General features: G+C 38.7%; 1 long non-coding RNA gene across 1 annotated transcript; it reads right to left on the bottom strand.

Moving 5' to 3' along the window:
- Positions 1-1,242: 1,242 nt before the first annotated feature.
- LOC128613806 (uncharacterized) lies at positions 1,243-17,987 on the bottom strand. Its single transcript, XR_008386946.1, has 3 exons — positions 17,898-17,987; positions 3,420-3,561; positions 1,243-3,303 (listed from the first exon to the last, which is right to left on the bottom strand). It is a non-coding gene; the product is annotated as an uncharacterized LOC128613806 (long non-coding RNA).
- Between the last annotated feature and the right edge of the window lie 1,868 nt (positions 17,988-19,855).

Here is a 19,855-nt window from a genome sequence, read left to right as displayed (position 1 = left end):
TATTTGTGGCGGCTTTCAAGCCCACCCCAGTTCAAAGTGATCTTAAGACACATTTTAGGGTTTGACCCTCATTCACTCTCTTTACGCATTTTCCATAAGAAAACGTGTCTTGCCATTGCTGCTAAACTATAACTGTATGTACGTATATATATACACACACACACATATGTGTATGTGTGTATATATATATATATATATATATATATATATATATATATATATATATATATATATATATATATACATACACATATACATATACATACATACATATATATATATATATATATATATATATATATATATATATATATATATATATATATATGTACGTTTGTGTTATAACACAATTGTAAAACTAGTTTTTACCAGTATTGTTGATTTTCAATGCATACCCATTTTTTGGTGTTGCTGGACAATTGATATTCAGAGTTAGAGTGTCAGTAGTTAAGAGAGCATTACAGAGCCTCTTTGCATGTGAAAAGCTTATTTGTTTGCTTTATTTTTCCCTTTGTAATGGGCCTATTGTCACCCTGTGTGAGCCAGCGGTTTGTGAACAGGCTGCAGACAAGAACATTAAAACCAGTAGAGCTACATGCCACTTTACATCTGACATTATCATACAATTGGTGGTGACACGGTGATAACTGCTGGATGTCGCTTTATTCCTCCCACATTATTCACATGCATAATGTGGCGATAGTTTCACTAAGACACAGAGGTCAGGGAGATTAAGGAACTTGGGATGTGTTATGAATCACCAGCCACTTTACATCAGTGCACTGCAAAACTGTGGAATGAATTATATTTTAATCCGGAACATGATATTCGGCTTCTTCAGTAAATTAATTCTGATCGATTGTAGGTATCCGTACTTAGTTTTCAGTATCGGTTAAATCCTGAGCTCCCCATTTAAACGTTTCAACTGTCCAACCAACACACTCTGCTTCCCAAACATGTTAAGACTCCACAACACTAGGGTAAACTAGAACTACAATAACCGTAATTATACCATACTGCTGTTAAATTTTTGATTCTGATTTAGGTCAGAAGATTTTCTTGTTTCATTAACTTCTTGATCTTGTTTCAGCAGCTGGTGAAAGAATAACTGTTTACAGCTGCTATAACACACGCGATAAGAGCAACTAACTTGTTTTACAAATGTACCACACCATCATATGTAACTATAAATGGATAAAAAGTGCGTTGTGTCATTTCTTTTACAATTCAAAATTGTAATACTTGGCAGATTGCCATGGTATAAGAGACATAAAGCATTTCAGGATGTGCTGTTTTTGGGGAAAATAGTCAACTCTGCCAAATAATCAAATCTCACCCAACTGGTTGTTGATCAATTTCATTTATTTATAATATAATTTTAAATATAAGATTACAGTGAATAAGAAAAGGCTACCTGAAGAATTGCAATAAATAATTTCAATGTTGACCCTAGAAATCTTTTTGCATAAGTGCAGATTTCAAACAGTGCCAAATAATTGGATTAACTATGTAATGACTATTAATGTTGTTAATTAATATAGTTAATTAGCTATCATAACAAGCCAGGTTAGCTACTGTACATTATTAGGCTCCTGTTTTTCCATCTGCCACTTTCACCTTGTTTGATGTAAGTTGTAATGTCCAGAGAAGCCGTAAGCATGTGGCTCCGCTTGACGTTCTTTGCATCGAGTTGTGTCAAGTGGTCGAAACACAAAGAACAGTGACTTGTACAACTTTTAATAGCCTATCCTGATGGACATTTACAATGCCTAGAGAGCTAGTGGAGCAGCAGCTAAAGCCATCAGGGCTGAGGCGAGACTGCCGTCCCCCCCACAGCCTTCAACCTCAAACACAAACGACATCTCTGACAGGAGCAATGAAAAACAGCTGGGAGAAAGAAGGCCAGAGAAAAAGCAAATGCCTTTTAGCTGCACTGGCCATTCATCTTTCCCATTCCCTCCTCCTTCCTTCTGGTCTACCACAGCCTTAAAGATTCACGCTCGTCACCATCCAAAGTGCAGCATCGTCATAATGGCAGGAATGTGGAGAACATCCATTCATGCCTAAGCCTGCTGCCGTTCTCTGGGAGCGCTGCTTGGCTTTCACTTAAATGGTGCAGAAAACAAGAAGCGTTACTTAAACCCATTATGTAAAACTCAAAACACCAGGTCTGGCGATTAAAGTGGTAAATGAGAGTTTGTTTATGGCTGGGGCTCTGTGCTGAACCAGGTCCAAAGCCTCAGGTGGAGCTGGCAGGCTGGGGAAGGTTTCCTCCATTCCAGAGCGTCCTGTGGGCACGAGCACCTGGCAGAGCTGCCAGATGTGGTAGCAGCCTCTCCTAATCGCTTATAAAAGATGAATAATTAAATAACACATAGGACAGAGGTAAAGTGTTCCAATGAAATCCATCATAACTATTAGCTATGGTGCAGAAACAGCAGTTTTCTTTCTTCCTTTAGGAACAATACACATTAATCAACATCTGTATTAGTGATATCTGTATTATCAACATCTGCTGTACCTTGATAGATTGATGTTTCATTTAAAAAAAGAACAAATAGGAAAAAAAATATACTAAACACACTAAAATCACATCACACACCACGGTAATGACCCAATTTATTTGTGCATTATAAACATGCTATATAATTAAACATCATATTGTCACTTCTAATTTTCCAGCATTTTTATTATATAATTTTTTTTGTAGAATAAACCAATGGTTTTCAAATCTCTTAAATAACTAGGAAGTTCAGCTCACTTGTGTGATTCGCAGTGCAGATTGGTTAAAAACACTTTTCTTTACTAGCACTGCACAATCACTTCTCAATCAAATTCTCTAAATGCTGGAGAAGCAAGAGCAAACTTGGATTTTAAATAATAATTCTACACTTGAGAAATTCATTAGTCTAAAAATCCATACTACTATGGTTCTACATAAGCAATTTACATCCAACCAAACTGCTTGGACATAAAATTACCTCTCAACATCATATTTTGATCACATGGACCCTAGGCTCTGTTAAAAACTTTCACAGAACTCAATAATTATTGATTGTAACCACAAGACTGACCAAACTATTATGGTAAAATTGTGTATTTTGTTGTAAAAAAGCCAGAGATGGTCGTTATGCTGTCTTTGACATTCAGTACTTATCAGTGTGAACATCTTGAACTATATGGCGTCTGCTGATAATACAGTGTGGGTTGTGACCACATAAGGGTGTGAGAAGGTGTTATCTGAGTGTAGGATTGGGAGTCCTCCCTGGTGAACAAAGCTGTAAGTGTAATACTCCATCCAACCTTTAAAAACACAGACATGAATCCACATTAACAGAATTCTGAAGTTCTGAAAAACTGCAAACATTACCTGTTTCTTTGTTTTTCTGCGATTTTGATTTGCCGTTGTTTTGTCTTACTTGCTGCTGTGTTATCTGATTTGCTGGCTTTTGATTTTCTGTTTTTACTTTTGCTGATGCGTTCTTGGTTTTGCTGTGGCGCTTTAGATGAATCGCAGTGTTTGATTTGTTGTTGTGTTTCCAGATTTCCAGTAAAGCACACCTGCAAGTATGAATATAATGATGAATATAATTATAATGTTATGAACACACAACTGACATATTGCAGAATTCACACAAAGTCTGTTAAGAAAGAGTGTTACACAAATGTTCTGTGCTCATCACTAAAGGATTGCAGTGACTGGTCAAGGTTCTAACGTAATTGCCACAACAGTTCACTCTTCCACTCCCAATTCTCCATAAAACTGGCGTCTGTTAAACAGCAGGTTACATTTTCACTTCTAAACGGTCCCCAAAATAGGGGCCCTCAAGATTGAGAGGTATTGCCTCAAAACATCTGAGTTTGGACAGATGACCTCCGGATGCCACCCGGGCGTGAGCTGAGCCATAGCTGGGGGAGGGCGAGCACTCGCAGTTTAGAGGGGCCTCTGCTCTGATTACAGTCGGGCCCCGAGGGACCTCAGTGCTATGCTACTGTGAACTATAGCCCACTAAGTATAGCCAGACCTGGCCACCCTTACTCCAAACAACTATGAGGAACATCTATTTATATTAGACTTTACACTTTCTGTTCATAGACGTACATAAATACACGCTTCACTGCTTCACGTAGACATAATAATCGCACACCAGTCCCTATGTGTTAATGCCTGAACTATAAAACCCACTCACTTGCCTGTTAGTTTTGTTTAAAATGAGATCAGCGCCATCAATGTGAGTAATTCTCCAAAAGCGAGCCTGTGCGGGTCCGTCCCCTTATAGAAACTTGAATGTTGTTATTTTTGGCTGCTGCGATCAATCTTACAATATCCTGGTAGACTTTGAAATGGGGGGCCGATATAATGAGACACGGCCAGCCCCCCCCAACGAGCTTACCACTCCTGCCAAGTCTGATGGCTTTCTAATAGCAACACTGAGCTTTTCATTCTTCTCAAGTAAGTTTCTCTCTCTCTCTCTCTCTCTCTCTCCCCCACTCTCTGTCTCTCTCTCTCTCTCTCTCTCTCTCTCTCTCTCCCTCTCTAAGTGGTTTCAGATTCTGAGTCCTGTCTGGGGCACAATCTTAATCAGGTTTGCCATGATGAAGGAGAGAAGTCTAGTTTACACTGCGAATGCTTGTGCAAGCAGACTGAAAAGCAACTCCCCCAAACCTCCTGCAACAGCCTACCCCCCCCCCATCCTCCAAGCCTCGCCAGATTTAGTGTATGTTGGAAGTTTGGAAGTACTACCTGTTTTATAGGTTATACAGGTTTTGCATGTATTATTAAATCCTGTCATATTTGCATTTCACTAGAAAGAAGATGCCTTTATGCAAGCCAGGACAGAGATACGTGTGTGCATGCATGCAAGTTTTGAGGCTAATGTGCACAAAGCAACCTTTTATAGATAAATCAAAAGAAACATTTGGACATTCATCTGTGCTCTAGGCCATTGAAATGAACCTTTGTGGAACTAATACAAAAGGACATCACTTCCTCTAGCCTGCAGCATCACAGTTACACAATTTAAGTTTCATGTTTTAAAAGTCTGAATCAATTAGTAAATCTGTGAATCTGTGAATCTGCGTAGTGCTCCAAATATCTGTATCTTCTTTTTTTTATGACCCTGAGGTAGGAGTAGAAAATAACAGAGGTAGAAATGTCAGTATGTTCAGTTCTTCAACGTCAGCTACATCACTTGATGTAGTTGGTTTCAATCAGAGCTGTGCCTGAGACTGTGTCTTTTTTGAAAATCCTTTTTTAAATAATAAATGCAGTTATTATTTTTATTTGCACCTGTCTGCAAAATTTTCTTACAAATTGAGCTGGTTCTGTTTCCCAAAACATAAAAGTGATCCTGTCCAGGCAGTTACTAAGTATGAATAAATGATGTAAATGCATCACGCAACATGGACTTTGCAAGCCAAACGTATAAACAAACAAAAACTAAATAGTGTATCTCTTGTATTTGTGTCTGTTTAAAACACATTATTTGTTCAATCTGAAAAATCTATTCATATTCACTTAAATCCTTTGTGCATTGCATTGGAGGGAAATGATTTAGTCATGTTACATTAATTGTGGTTTTTGACCTCAGAGAGGGTCTGTCAAGAACTTTCAGGAACTGTCTATTGGCACTTGTCCACTACACGGTAAGGCTCGACTCGACTCGACTTATGGTAATAGCTAGAGGAAGTTGAGGTGTAAGGCAATGGCTGCTGCTGCTTCAGAATGGTAATAGCTAGAGGAAGTTGAGGTGTAAGGCCAGTGGCTGCTGCTGATGCAGGATAGCTTACCTCTCTGTAGCACAGGATACCAGCCAGACTGATGTCTATCTCCTCTGCCAGCCTTGAGGCACACTATACCTGCAGAATTCAGCCCCAGGTGCATTACACTTTCATCTTTCACATCATCAAATCTGATGCAGATTGCAGACAAATTTGTTGCTTGAGTAAACTGGTCTAATGGAGGACATCATCTTCTGCTGAATAGTACTGTGAGCTCAGACAGAAATGAACTATTAAGGGGATTTGGTAACACTTTACTACATTAATATATTAAAACTTAACTAATAGGGTTGCACGGTATACCGGTACTATGGTAGGGTTAGGGTTAGGGTTGAGCTTTAAAATACCGCCGATGCCACTATATTTTTTAAACGGTAGCATTGTCAATATGGTAGTACCGTAAGTAATGTTGTATATGCGACAGTTAATACTATTTTCGATAAAACGACACATCTCACTGCTTTTGCAGAATACACAAAGAATAGTGACACTTCATTTAGCCTAAATTCTTTACCTTAATCCTTAAATATTTCCTGTTTGTAAGCGAGCTAACGTTACGCTAACCGCTGTGTGTGTATACTAAAATTAGCCGAAGCGAGCTAATGTTTACTCTAACCACTATGTCTAAATACTAGAAGTAGCTGAAGCAAGTTAACGTTATGCTAACCGCTGTGTGTAAATATAAAAATTAGCCTAAGTGAGCTAACGTTATGCTAACTGCTGTGTGTAAACACTAAAATTATCCGTGTTTGATAGTAAGTGAGATAACATTCCACATTTTAAGGTTTTTGCTTGTTGGAGTTTGTTTCAAAATTCAGTTATTTATTGCAAATGTTGTGTTCATTCTTAGTTCTCTGAAGACAATTTCCATTGGCATGATTTCACTGCTCTAGAGAACAATAGATGAAATATGTGGCACATTGAATTAGTTGCTTGCCAATTGTATGATTGTTCTTCTGTTTTTACAATGGCCAATTATTCATTCTCGGTTTGGCTGTTTCATTTACATCATTTATATCTATGTATTTCTGTAAATTTGGTTCATTTTGTAAATTTAAATTATGAATTAACACAATATTTCATGGTGTACTGTGATACTTCAGCTGGTATAGTATCGTAAGATATGTTTATGGTATTGTGACAACCCTATTAACTAATGCTTTCATAATAATGAATTAACACAGCCACTAATCATTAGCATATCAGGAAATAATGAAGCATATACATAAACAGCCTCTGATTCATATATGAAATGCCATTAATAATACATTCATCCATTTTCTATGCCGCTTATCCTTACTGGTTCGCGGGGAACCTGGAGCCTGTCCCAGGGGGCATGGGTCACAGGGCGGTGGAAACCCTGGACTGGATGCCAATCCATCGCCGGGCACACATTCACACAAAGTGTTATATTAACTCATTTTTACTGTATGATTATCTGTTCTAAGACTTTTGCTCACCTAAAAATTGGGTTATCTGCCACCAAAGGTGCCATATTGTAAGTTGTTTAACACATCTAGATGTAAATATCAGGAAATAAAAGCTGAAATTTTGATCTATCATCTCATATTCATCTTTTGATCTCAAACCTAAATGTCAATGCATAGCAAAAACAAAAGTACTGGTCTTGCTGGTCCAGTACTTTTGTAGTGGACTGTACATATTGTTCAAGTTTTCACCAGTAGTATATAACCCTTTACATAAGTTATGTCTTAGCGGCCATTCTTATTAGCATAATCCATTGTTCTTTCTGTGCCCTAGAATGGACCGGTTTGCTGTGAAATCGTCAAAGCATCCAATTTTATAACATGGTGCCGATAAAGCGTGTTGATTTTGATCATGTTGTCTCATGTTAGTAGTGCTGGCTAAGAATTGCAAATTGTGCCAAGTTAATTAAATATGTTTGGGTTAACGTACATTATGCACTTTAATAGGTAATGAATAAAACATGAGGCATGCTGTTGTAGGAAAATAAGCAGTGATGGGGTGGTTACATGCCAAAGTTGATGTTTTCCAAAAACATCATACCCTGAGGTATTTCTCTTATCTGTTGCCACAATGTATTTTTTTTTAACCCATTTAAAGGTTTTACCCTGGCCATGTCAATCACCAGACCTTAACCCAATTGAGCAGCATTTCACCTCCTGACGAGGAGACTGAAGGGAGAAACCCCCGAAACAAACAACCGAAAGAGCAGTTAAAAGCCTGCAAAAACATCACAAAAGAAGAAACCAACAATTTGGTGATGTCAGTGAATCACAGGCTTGATGCAGTTATTGCAAGCAAGGAATATGCAGCAATTATTAAGTGTTATTGACTTTAATTTACTTCAATATTATTTGTTCCTATAATTTTGCTCATCTAAAAACTGGGTGGTCTGATACAAAAGGGTGTATATTTTATGTTGTTTAACACGTCTAGATATAAATACCAGGAAATAAAAGCTGAAATCCTAAACAGTGTTTAGAATATATAGGACTGTGTGGTGTAATGTACATTATTATTATTAGTGAAAGTCATCATATTAATTAACAGAACAAGTTAACAAGATGCTAATACTTAACTATTAGCATTATCAATGGCAATGAATGATTAATGTATGCACTCCATTATTTCCTGATGTGCTAATTATTAGTGCATATACAGTGGTGCTTGATCATCAGTCCTAAAAGTAAATAAAGAGAACCAAATTAAGCAAATGAGACAACAATATTATACTCCGTCATTTATCTATTGAGGAAAATGATTCCATATTACATATCTGTGACTGGCAAAAGTATGTTTCAGTATCTGGTGTGACCCCCTTGTACAGCAATAACTGTAATTAAACGTTTCCAGTAACTGTTGATCAGTCCTGCACATCGGCTTGGAGGAATTTTAGCCCGTCCCTCAGTACAGAACAGCTTCAACTCTGGGATGTTGGTGGGTTTCCTCAAACAATCTGCTTGCTTCAGGTCCTTCCACAACACTTCTATTAGATTAAGGTCAGGACATTGACTTGGCCATTCCAAAACATTTTTTAAATTCTTCTTTAACCATTCTTTGGCAGACATCTAATTGATAGTAACAACAACAACAAAAAAAATCAATGAAAACTTTAAGTCCTTTAGAATATTTGCAACACTCCTTATTAATCTAAAACACATGCTGCCCTGAAATTGTGTATCAGAGATGATTAGGAAAATCTGCTCATGTTTGTCTAGTGTGTGTACAACCATAAAGTGCATAATCAGTGCGTTCGATACTTATTGATTGTCTTTGACTGATTTGTCTGTTAGGGATCAGATTTTATCCAGGCCATCTGACGCCCATTGATTACTTTATTGCTTATAAGATCTCAGAAAAAAACATTGGCGGGTTTGGACTTTGATCAAGAAAGGCTAACTAAATTCCGTGCCTGCTTGTTGTGTCTATATAGTTCCAAATAACTCTGATTCATGTATACTCGTCCATGCGCTGCCAATGACCAAAACTTCAGATGTAAACTGAAATGCAATACTTAAGATACAGATCTGATTTGCTCCAAACAACATTTCAAGATGCCTCTTATCATTAGTCTGCTGTTCCTACCACCCCTCAAAGGAGCAGTAAACACTAACCTAATCTCTGGCAATCTAATCAAGCAACGAGTGGATTGTACGGTGGCTGTGGATCCAACATAACCATGAATGGTAGAAATGAAAAAAAGAAATAGCTCTGAGGTGTAAAAGTGCTCAATAGCACTGTTGAATGCTTGAATCTGATTGGTCAGAATGTGTTGATTCATTTTCTATAACATGAACTCTGAGAGTATTTATATTCATTCTAATATGTTATCGTTTCTATGGTAACTACTTAGACAAGGAGTTGTATAGTGGACCCTTCAGATAAACAAGAAATGCATGTAATTGACATGGTGAAGTTTTCTGTGAGGAGATGTTTATTTAGCAATTTTGGAAGCAGGCTCCAGCGTCAGTGCTTTGAAACAGTAACATTTCCGACATGTGAAACTTTTCAGTACAGAGGGCTTAGTAGATTATCCAGCATGTACAGGATTTCAGTGAGTTTTTTTTGTGATTGTTGCGGCCAAAAATGCTTGATTTTGCTGCGGTTTTTTTTTTTTTTTTTCCAAAATTTCCGATGAAACTTGCAGAGTTTTTTAGCTGTACTCATGTTTGATGCACATGAATCAAAGAGGGCTTTGGCTGAATGCCCATTGTGATGATGTCACATGACGCGTCTTGGCCCAGATCTTCGATAATTCTGTGGTAAAAATCGCAAGCTCCTCTGAATATTGCGGCGTTTGCTTGGTTTTGCAACTTAATTTTTGCAATCAAAAAACCTGGAGGGACTGTTTATCAGTATCGTGACAAGCTGCTGTGTTTATAGCGCTATAACATAAGTGAAAACAGGAACTAAATTGTTATTGGTAATGTTCCACAACATTAAGCATAACTATAAACAGATAAAAGGTATTATGCATTGTTCAATAATTAACCAAAAGTTGTAATCATTGTCAAATTGATGTGGTTTAGGGGTAATAAAACACTGTAGGATGTGCCATTAAAACAAAGAATCAACATTGAGGCATCATACTACTATCTGTTTGATTATTTTTCTTTAACAGCACACCTGTTTTATTCACACATTTATCTCCTTACCTAATCCATCATGTTCACCTCTCAAGCTCTACCATACCATGAGTCTGTAAGAGATGTTTAAGAGCCTGCTTTTAAAGTGTGGCAGAATGTAAAGCAGACAACACGAGCGTCCTGGCTAACCATGTGGAGAAGGGTTCTGGGAAAATGTGCTGCAAGCCATGAGTGGAAAACGTAAACCTTGTCATCTCCGTCCAAAAGTGCAGCCGCAGCTTCGTCCACAACTATTTTCTGGCATGCGCTCAAAGCGTCTCCCTCGCCTCGTTTTCCTCGTAGTAGGTTGGGAAGAGTGGGTGACCACGACGCCCTCCGCACTACACTCACCACATCAAGCAAGCTGGAAGCGCTATGATTGTATTTAAACACCGCCAGGCCATCCTTGCAGATATCTTAATGCCAAGTGAAACCAAAGAACACAAATGAATGATAGACAGGAACACCATAGATGGGAGATATAGGTTGGAGTGCAGAATGCACAAGCATATGTTGTAAATTTGGCCCTTGTATTTTTGAGCTCTTCTCGATTTTGCAGATAAACTGAAGAGGTCCTAAATTAGAGCCATGGGGAGCCCGTGTGCTCGAATGCAAAATACAGAGCACTTGTTTTCCTTGGATGTTCAGTCTGCTACTTTAGGTGAGTTTAATGCAATGATGTTCTTTACATAACACTAAAGAGGTTAGCCTGTTTTAATGATTTTTTTTTCCATTAAAATTTCAAAACCTGTTGTCTATTAGCACAGCTGACAGCTTAGTTCTCCAACGAACTCTCATTAATTAATCACAACCGATCTATTATGTAAGTAATTATGACTATTATTTGAGAGGAAAATAATTTACTATAATTAACGAAGTTGGTAAACATTTCCAAAATCCTCACATCCTGAAGTGCTTTATTCCTCTTATAGCACAGCAACCGACACTAATAGTTTTTTTTATTATTATTATTATTTATTAAAAAATGACATCATATTTATATTAATTTATATTTCCATTTACAGTTGTGGGATGTTATATACAGGTATATACATTTGTTAATAACAACACAGCTTGTCCTGTTACTGAGTAACTGTAAAGTGCAAAGCCCTCTATCCTGAAGAATGGTGGCAAACCTAAAGAAACAGCTTTACCTCTGATTGTTGCAAGTGCTGATACTAGAGACTCCTTCCGTAAATGTTAAGCAAACATCTCCTCACTGAAAACCTCCATATCAACAGACACATTTTTTAAAAATCTGCTTTAATAGGAGTATGTCCTATACAACTTCCTGTGTTAGTTCTTACTATACAAACATATTAGAACGAATGCATTAATATTAAACCATGCAGAAATACTGTCAGAGCTGTGACTAACTAGAATTGAGAATTGGATGGGGTGGATAGGATGATCAAGACGATGACAAACACGCCTACAAAATATCTGGCTGATGAAAACTCTAAACCTTTTGAGGTATGTATTACACCTCCAGGGTCGGGGGTTTGATTCCCACCTCCAACCTGTGTGTACAGAGTTTGCATGTTCTCCTCGTGCTTTGGGGCTTCCTCTGGGTACTCCGGTTTCCTCCCACAGTCCAAAGACATGCGTTGTAGGCTGATTGGCATTTCCTAATTATCTGTAGTATGTGAATGGGGTGTGAATGGGCAAGAGAATGGGCTTGTGAATGGGTGTGTGAATGGGTTTGTGATTGTACCCTGCAATTGGTTGGCACCCCGTCCAGGGAACTTGTGCCCCGAGTGCCCTGGGATAGGGTCCAGGTTGTGTAGGATAAGTGGTGCAGAAAATGAATGGATGGATGTTCTTCCTGTATCCTTGTGGGTTTCCTCCCAGGTTCTCAGGTTTCCTCCTACATCCTAAAAACATGCTGGTACGTTTTTAGTAAATGAGACTTAGCTAAATTGCCTCAGGTGTGAATGTGTGTGTGTGTGTGTGTGTGTGTGTGTGTGTGTGTGTGGGACTGTCATCAAGTTGTATTCCCATGAGGGGTCATAGGCTCTGGATCCACCTCAGTCCAAAAATGGGTACTGAAGATGAAATAAATGAATGAATGAGTGAATGAATGATCATACGAAGCCCAAAAAGCCTGTAAAAAGCTTGATATTATAAAAACACCTTTTAGGGTTTTTTTCAAAACGTTTCCCCCCAAATCTTTCTACAGTCTCAAAAAGTCGAGTTGATTATCATAACATTTTCCACAATGTACTTCTCCTCCTCCTCTGCCCCCACCTCCATTTTTTTTTTTAAAGATTTGTTTCTGTTTCTGGTAGCCGTTTCAATAGTAACAACTAGACAAACCAGAATGCCTGTGGCGGGCCCACTTCCTCCCTGGGTGCCCCTAACTCATCGCTGATTGGTCCTGCCGCCTTTCATCTGGGCTCATGCCCTAATCAGAAGGGCTTGTGTTTTCGCTTTTTTCCCTACTTTTGGAAATGAGGTTTGCATTCTGCTTCCAGCAGCCTGGCCTGCTTGGGGGGCCAGCCAGCCGCCACGCTCTCCTAACACACACTCAAACATTTGGCAGCCATGGTTGGTGACATCACACACACACACACACACACGCACACACACACTCGGTACAAAAGCAGACATACAGTGAAAAACGAGACTCCAAAGTCAGTTCACTATTCTTATTCCCTCTAGACTCTTGTTAAACCCTCCCCTTTTCCAAATGCCAAACTCCAGCAAAGCCGTGCTGTTTTTTTTTTTTAAAACAGCATATAATTTTAAACAATCCCACCACGATGATATCATAAACAAACAAAATGTTAACGCCCAGCTTCCACATCTCTTGCACTTGTCTGTGCATGACCTCTGCTGCTTGACAACATGTTTCATGAACAGTATTATGTTTAGCAGCGGAACTTCCTGTCAAGAGGGAATACTGCTTCCTGTTTTTGAAACAAATTATGTGGTCAGGGTCACAAGTTTGCCCTGAGGGGATAGTGTGTTCCCTCTCTGGAGAGCATCACTGAATGGAATAATAAAATTCATTACCGGTGTCTTTCCAAGTGACATCTAGATCACTGTTTCACTTTGAATGTGTTAGTTTCATTTATAACACAGCACTGCTGTATTCTATACTCTGATTGGTCAGAAGATGTTGATTAATTAGTCAGAAGGTGATGATTACAGAGGGACTTCTATGGCAGATGATCTATATAAACATAAAAAAAAAAAAATTTATAGTTTCTCTGAGAAACATAAGCGTTTGTGGACGTCTCCAGTGTCAGCACTTTGTAACAGTCAGAGGTAAAACTGGACAGAGGACATTTTCTGTACGATGACAATTTGCCTTTATTGTCTTATGAATTTCAAGAGAGAGAACAATGGCATCAGTGGGGGATGCCTCCATCACCAAGAGGTCTAGTCTTTCCTGTTACTAATTTGTAAGCCAGAAATACCCTTACAAAATACTTAAAACATGAAGGATGTTGTTGAATATAATCTATTTCATACATGTGCCTTGACTTACCTTGATCGAATAAAAACCAAACTATATTTAGTGTATCTGCTAGTTACAATGATAATTCTATATAAATCCTATAAATATTCGACCACATGTTCTTGAGATATAGGGACAGATGGATGGACAAATGGACAGACAGACAGATGGACAGACAGATGGACAATCCTCCATGACTTAATGGCAGAGGCATAAAAAGAGGCTGGTAAGAGAATGGCTTGAAGATTGAACAATGCAACTTGTTCAATCTATATTAACATTAAATAACTATAAATGGATAAAACATTTAACATGTTGTAATTTCATTAATAAAAAATGTTAGCTTCCACCAGCTTGAGAAGATACCAAAAACTATACAGTAGTTGTCAACTGTGGTATGGTTTGTATGAAAAAAAGGTATGGTTTGCTGGTAACAACAGTTCCTTTGTCTGGTAGAATAAAAAGCCAAAACTAAACTCTGTAAGGGCACGTTCATACTTGCCCTTGTTCCTGGACCCAAAAGTCCATTTGCCCTGAGGGTTCAGTACATTTAGTCATATGAGAAAACAAACCCATATGATGTTTTCGAACCAGGGTGCGGTTGCAGGAAATCTCTGGTCTATCTGAAAACTCCACTCCATGGTTCACCTTAAGTGAATTCAGGTATGGATGGATGGCACCATTGGTGAAAGCTTCCAGGGGGCCAGACAGCAAGTAAATGTTAATAATTGGTGGAAATTTACTTCCTATTTCAAGTTAGACAATAATGCAGAGAGGGATGTTGTGGTCTGCAGTTGAAAATGAAGAAATTATATATATATATATATATATATATATATATATATATATATATATATATATATATATATATATATATATATATATATATATAATATACATAAATAAACATCACTTAAATAAGCTTTACCGAGAAGGGCAGTACAGTAGTGTAGCAGGTAGTGTTCCTTCTCAGTTTCTCCTACCTTCCAAAAAACGTGTGGATTTGGATTGGCTGCTCTAAACTGCCTCTAGATATGAATGAGTGTGTATTTGTGTGATGCCCTGCAGGGCTTTCAGGGTGTATTCCTGCCTTATGCTCAGTATTCCCAGGATAGGCTACAACTCTGATCAGACTAAAGTGCCTACTGAACCTGTAATGATGTCGCCCTTTCCCAAACAGGTCCAATCAATCCTGGGGAATTTATATAATGTGCATGTTACGGACTGGATTGGAGAGACGAGTGCTAAAGAGCATGTGTCCAGTGCCAGGTTGTGGATAAATGTCATCCTTGATCAGATGAGTCATATCCACTTATATCCAAGCACTAATAGGATAAACTGAATAAACAGTGATCAATTGCAGAAATCTGTTCTGCTATTAAGGCTTATCACTAACCGTATGCCCAGGGTGTGCCATCCTCACCCATCTGCCTCACACACAAGTCTGAATCATCCCCAGTGGGATTAGTGAGGGAGGAGGAGAGTGTCGGGTTCCAGATATGTCTTTGTGGGCAATTGCATCTGATGAATTGAGTAAGAGGACGGATAATGTGTAATCCCTCCAATTGATCAGCTGCAGTTTAGTTGCCATTGTTCCCCCAGTCTTGCATTTTGAGGTGGAACCTCCAGGTGATTAAGCCAGTTATCCTCAACTCCCTCTCTTGCTGAAAAGCCCAGGCAAGCTGAAGCACACCCTCCATCTGTGGAGCCTGGAGGACATTGGAACAAACTAATCCTCAACATGTAGGCTGCAAGGAACATGTACGTCAGCAAACTGACCCTTGTCACATGAGTCATTTCAAAACTACACTGAAGGAAATATTTAGAAAAGTCATGCTTGAGTTCAGGTTACTGTCTGTGCGAAGTTTCTGTGGTATCCACATGGGCTTCCTCCAGGTTCTCTAGTTTTCTCCCACCTCGCAAAAACATCCTGGATTAGCTATGATAAATTGTCCCTAGGTGTGAATGATTGTCTGAGTGTGTAAGTTGAATGGACTGACGTCCCACCAAGGGTGTATTCCCACTTTGCGCCCAGTGTTCCCAGAAGAGGCTCTATATCCACTCCAACACTGACCAGGATAAATGCTTACTAAATGATGAATGAATGAATGTATGAGTCATGCCTTGCAAACTTTTATTAATGTTGCACAACCATTTCTTGCTTTATTTCCTGGATCTTGATTATAATGATGGTCATGAGCATGCATAACATTTTTGTAGTTCAACCACTCCTCATGTGAATCAGCAGCTCTGCATATGAAAAACATTTGATACTGGTCTGATAAGTGTCCTGCCATATGTTCTGGATGTGAAGGGAGCAAGTGAGGAAGAGGCTGTGGGGGGAGAAGGGTGTCTTGGGAAAGAGGAAGAATGTGAAGTGAACACTTGTCAGGTCCGCGCTGCCTGCTCTTCGGTCTTCAGCGGCCATTGTTGGGAGTTCCTTGGGTGTTTTTTTCCCCTTCTTTTTCTTTCAAAGTGCTATGTGGCCCCTGACCTCGTCTCTGTGCATGCGAGCTGTGTTTATAGGCCGGGTGCCTCTGAACCAGCAGTCCTCTTTATCACATTTTTTCCCACTAGAGAATGATAAAAGTGAAGGGAAGCACTACTTTGTCTCCCCCCCACCCCCACACCACCTTTCCAGCCAGCCCACCTCCAGGGGTTTCCACATCTCTGCAAGTCGTACATCCTAAGGCATGCAGACACTTTATAATCACACACACAGACATGCAACACGTGAAAATGATACTGAGAACAAGTTAAACACACACCGAGGACCTGTTCTAGCTGGGAGATTTGATCAGGAAACAATGGCATGGAAAGCCATGTTAGGTTTTAAAATGAGACACGCTGTACATTTATGAGAGCAAATATTTGGGCCGCTGTCAGATCTGTAGCGGAGTATTTGACTAGCTTTCCTCCAGAGCTATCTAAGAGGATGTTTTCTGAACAAACATTGGCCTGCCTACACATTCTTTTTTATCACTGTAACATGCTTGAAGGTCTGAATAGTAACACCCAACAGTGTCATTGTTCCCAATCCCCCTGTCCAACAGCTATGATGGGAAAAAATGAGCTTCAGACACCACTGGTCAATTGTCTCATCTCACAACCTGGTAAATAATCACGATTCCTAAACAAACAGGGACATTTTAAAGATTGATTGCATTTTTAAGGTAAAAGTGAATATATTTTAAAAATCTCATTAGCTTTGTGTGTGTGTGTGTGTGTGTGTGTTTGTGTGGTGCATTATCACTACTGAATGACTGATTTTGATTAACTTTCTATAAGGACAGTAGTTCTGGCTGGAAGGCAAATCACAGGTTCACATTAATATGTGCGTTCTAATACGTTATCGTTTCTATAGTAACATCTTACACTTGTATGGTGGACACGCCACGTGAAGCTTTCTGCACGGGGAGTCTATTTAAAATTTTGTAACATTTGTAGGAAGGAGTCTCCAGTGTCAGCACTTTGTAATAGTCAGAGGTAATGTTTTCACAAAGGAATTTGTGCTTCATGGTTTCTTTTGTATCTTGTTTTGTGGGCTTAAAAAATCATTAAAATATATACAGATAAAAACCATGATGTGTCGTTCATTAATAAATAAATTAATAATTGATAGAGTGTGCAAATAGTTGTGGTATAGGTAGAATAATAACACTTTGGGATGATTTTCAAAATTTCTAAATAGGTTACTAGTTACCATTTTCACAACCTGTCACATTCGACTTTGAATTATTTAAAAGATTTAGTATTGAAATGTATTTCAGTATAATGATGTTAAACTATAACAACAGGAGTGGTGCTACATTATGTTTTCTTATTGCATTTCTGATAGAAGGTGTCATTTTCAAGGACAAAGGAAACTACAGGGTGTCCCAAAATTCTCCATACGTAGGGGACTATGTATGCCAACCACACGTCGGTTGTGCCTTCGTCAGTGGATGTTCATGAACGTCCACTTCTCAGTTGTTCTGCAACACTTCCAGTCTTTTTGAGTTTGTGAATAAGTTTGACAACAGTATGGTGTGTGATGTTCTTACCATGTTTCCTGTTAAACTCTTTCACAACCTTGCGATAGCTTCCTGATCCAGCCATGAGAATGATTTCAGTATGTTCTTCTTTTGTCAAAGGCATTCTTAAAGGCTTTCTGGAAGGAAAAAAAAGCACATTATGTAAGAGACCACCTTTCAGACAAAAAACACAATGAAGGCTGCTGGGTTTTGCTGCAAAAGTAAGAAGCAAATGCTCAGTAAAACGTACAGCTCATTTCCGTATAAAACTGCACAAATTCTACCTGAGACTACGAATATTTTTTTTTATTTAAAGAAAATGGTCGACACACCAAATATCGACTTTGTTTCATTTATGTCTGCTTGCTGATCTTTATAGTATTTTTTTTAAATGTAGAAACATTTAATTTCATTATGTTTGAAGGCTCCTTTGCTGTACAGCATTTCTTTGCAAGACTATTGCACAGTACTGTGTATATATATATATATATATATATATATATATATATATATATATATATATATATATATATATATATATATACTGTTAATTTCCCCATGTATATATAGTGTTAATTTCCCCCACGTATGTAGATTTTTGGGACACCCTGTAGTAATTTTAGTATCACCGCTAACGTATCAGATTAGTTTTATTTTATTTACTCATAATAATAAACAGTCTTCAACTCATTCCAATACAATACAACCCCTCCAACAGACATTTATGCCAAATCCCTAATGGCTTCCTATTCTCTACATACACTCACAGTATGGGGTGTGCCCAAGATGAACTATAATATACAGTATGCCCAATATAAAAGGTAATTATAGTTGGTAATTATAGCTGAATGCAACAAAGTAAAAGAAATTCTTTCCCCTTACAAATGTACATGAATAAGAATAAAAGGATGGAGCCATGGAGCCTTGCACCTCAAGAAAGGCATGTCTAAGTTAAAACTATAGAATAGGGTTTAATGTAAACTGACTCATCAATAATAGTGTCTCTTTAGTCCCGGCTCAAATCTGGCACTTGCTATCTTGAGAAAGTGGGATAATGGCTATCTCCACTGCAGAAAGGTTTTGATGAGTGAGCATGTAGTATTTGTTGTGAGCTGCTGGAAGGCCTCAGTGTAGCTCTGCCTGTGTTGTGGTTCCATGCAGAGCAGCAGGAGCTGTGACCCCATGCCTCCTTCACCCTGATCTGGCTGAGGGGGTAGCTGTGGGGGACAATGGTGTCTCTCTCTTAGGCCTCGCACGGCTCACGTTCGGCCCACATTCCTCTTGCCCACTCCCCACCCAGGACGAACAATGCCTGCCCTTTTCACAGACTCTCTCTCCCCCCTTCCTTGACCGGCATCTTCAATGGAGTGGTCCACGTTAATGATGGCACCATGTTCTCAGCAGGGAAGAATTCAGGCCTAGCTTACATTCCGTCAAAGATGTGTATCGAACGTTGTAAGGCCTCAAACAAGAATGATATGACGCCAATACAAGGCGTAGTGCAACTGTCATGGAAACACTTCTTACTTCATCACCCAGAGTAGTCGGAAATATAAAGCGGTGCATCCTTCAATCTAAAACATGATCTTGCGCAATCAACTGTACTCAGAGGGTTTTGTTTGTGCCAGGGAAAAAACAAACAAGAACCATGATCCAAGATGCAACTTCCCATTTCCTAGCAACTATTTTAATCCTCTACACATCATGTTTGCAGGTTTAGTTTAGCAACAATGAGGAGAAAAGGAAGTCTTCCATAAACCTTCCAAAATCTTATCTCTTGATGATAATGTAGTGACAATCTTACATAACTCAGAAATTGTGTAATCTGCTCTTGTCCATGGCTACCGTCTGTCCAGCAACCCCAGAGAAGCCTGTTGTATGAGTTTGTGTTATTTACGTCATCTAATTGCACGAACCTGAAGATGACAATCAAAGGAAGGTGAAAGATCTGGTCCCACAGCTTCCTCTCAGAATTTATGGTTTATGCA

This window comes from Ictalurus furcatus, chromosome 10 (genome assembly GCF_023375685.1).
Source record: "Ictalurus furcatus strain D&B chromosome 10, Billie_1.0, whole genome shotgun sequence".
NCBI classification, from domain to species: domain Eukaryota; kingdom Metazoa; phylum Chordata; class Actinopteri; order Siluriformes; family Ictaluridae; genus Ictalurus; species Ictalurus furcatus.
Note: the sequence above shows the minus strand (reverse complement) of the source record. Positions and strands in the feature narration are given on the sequence as shown.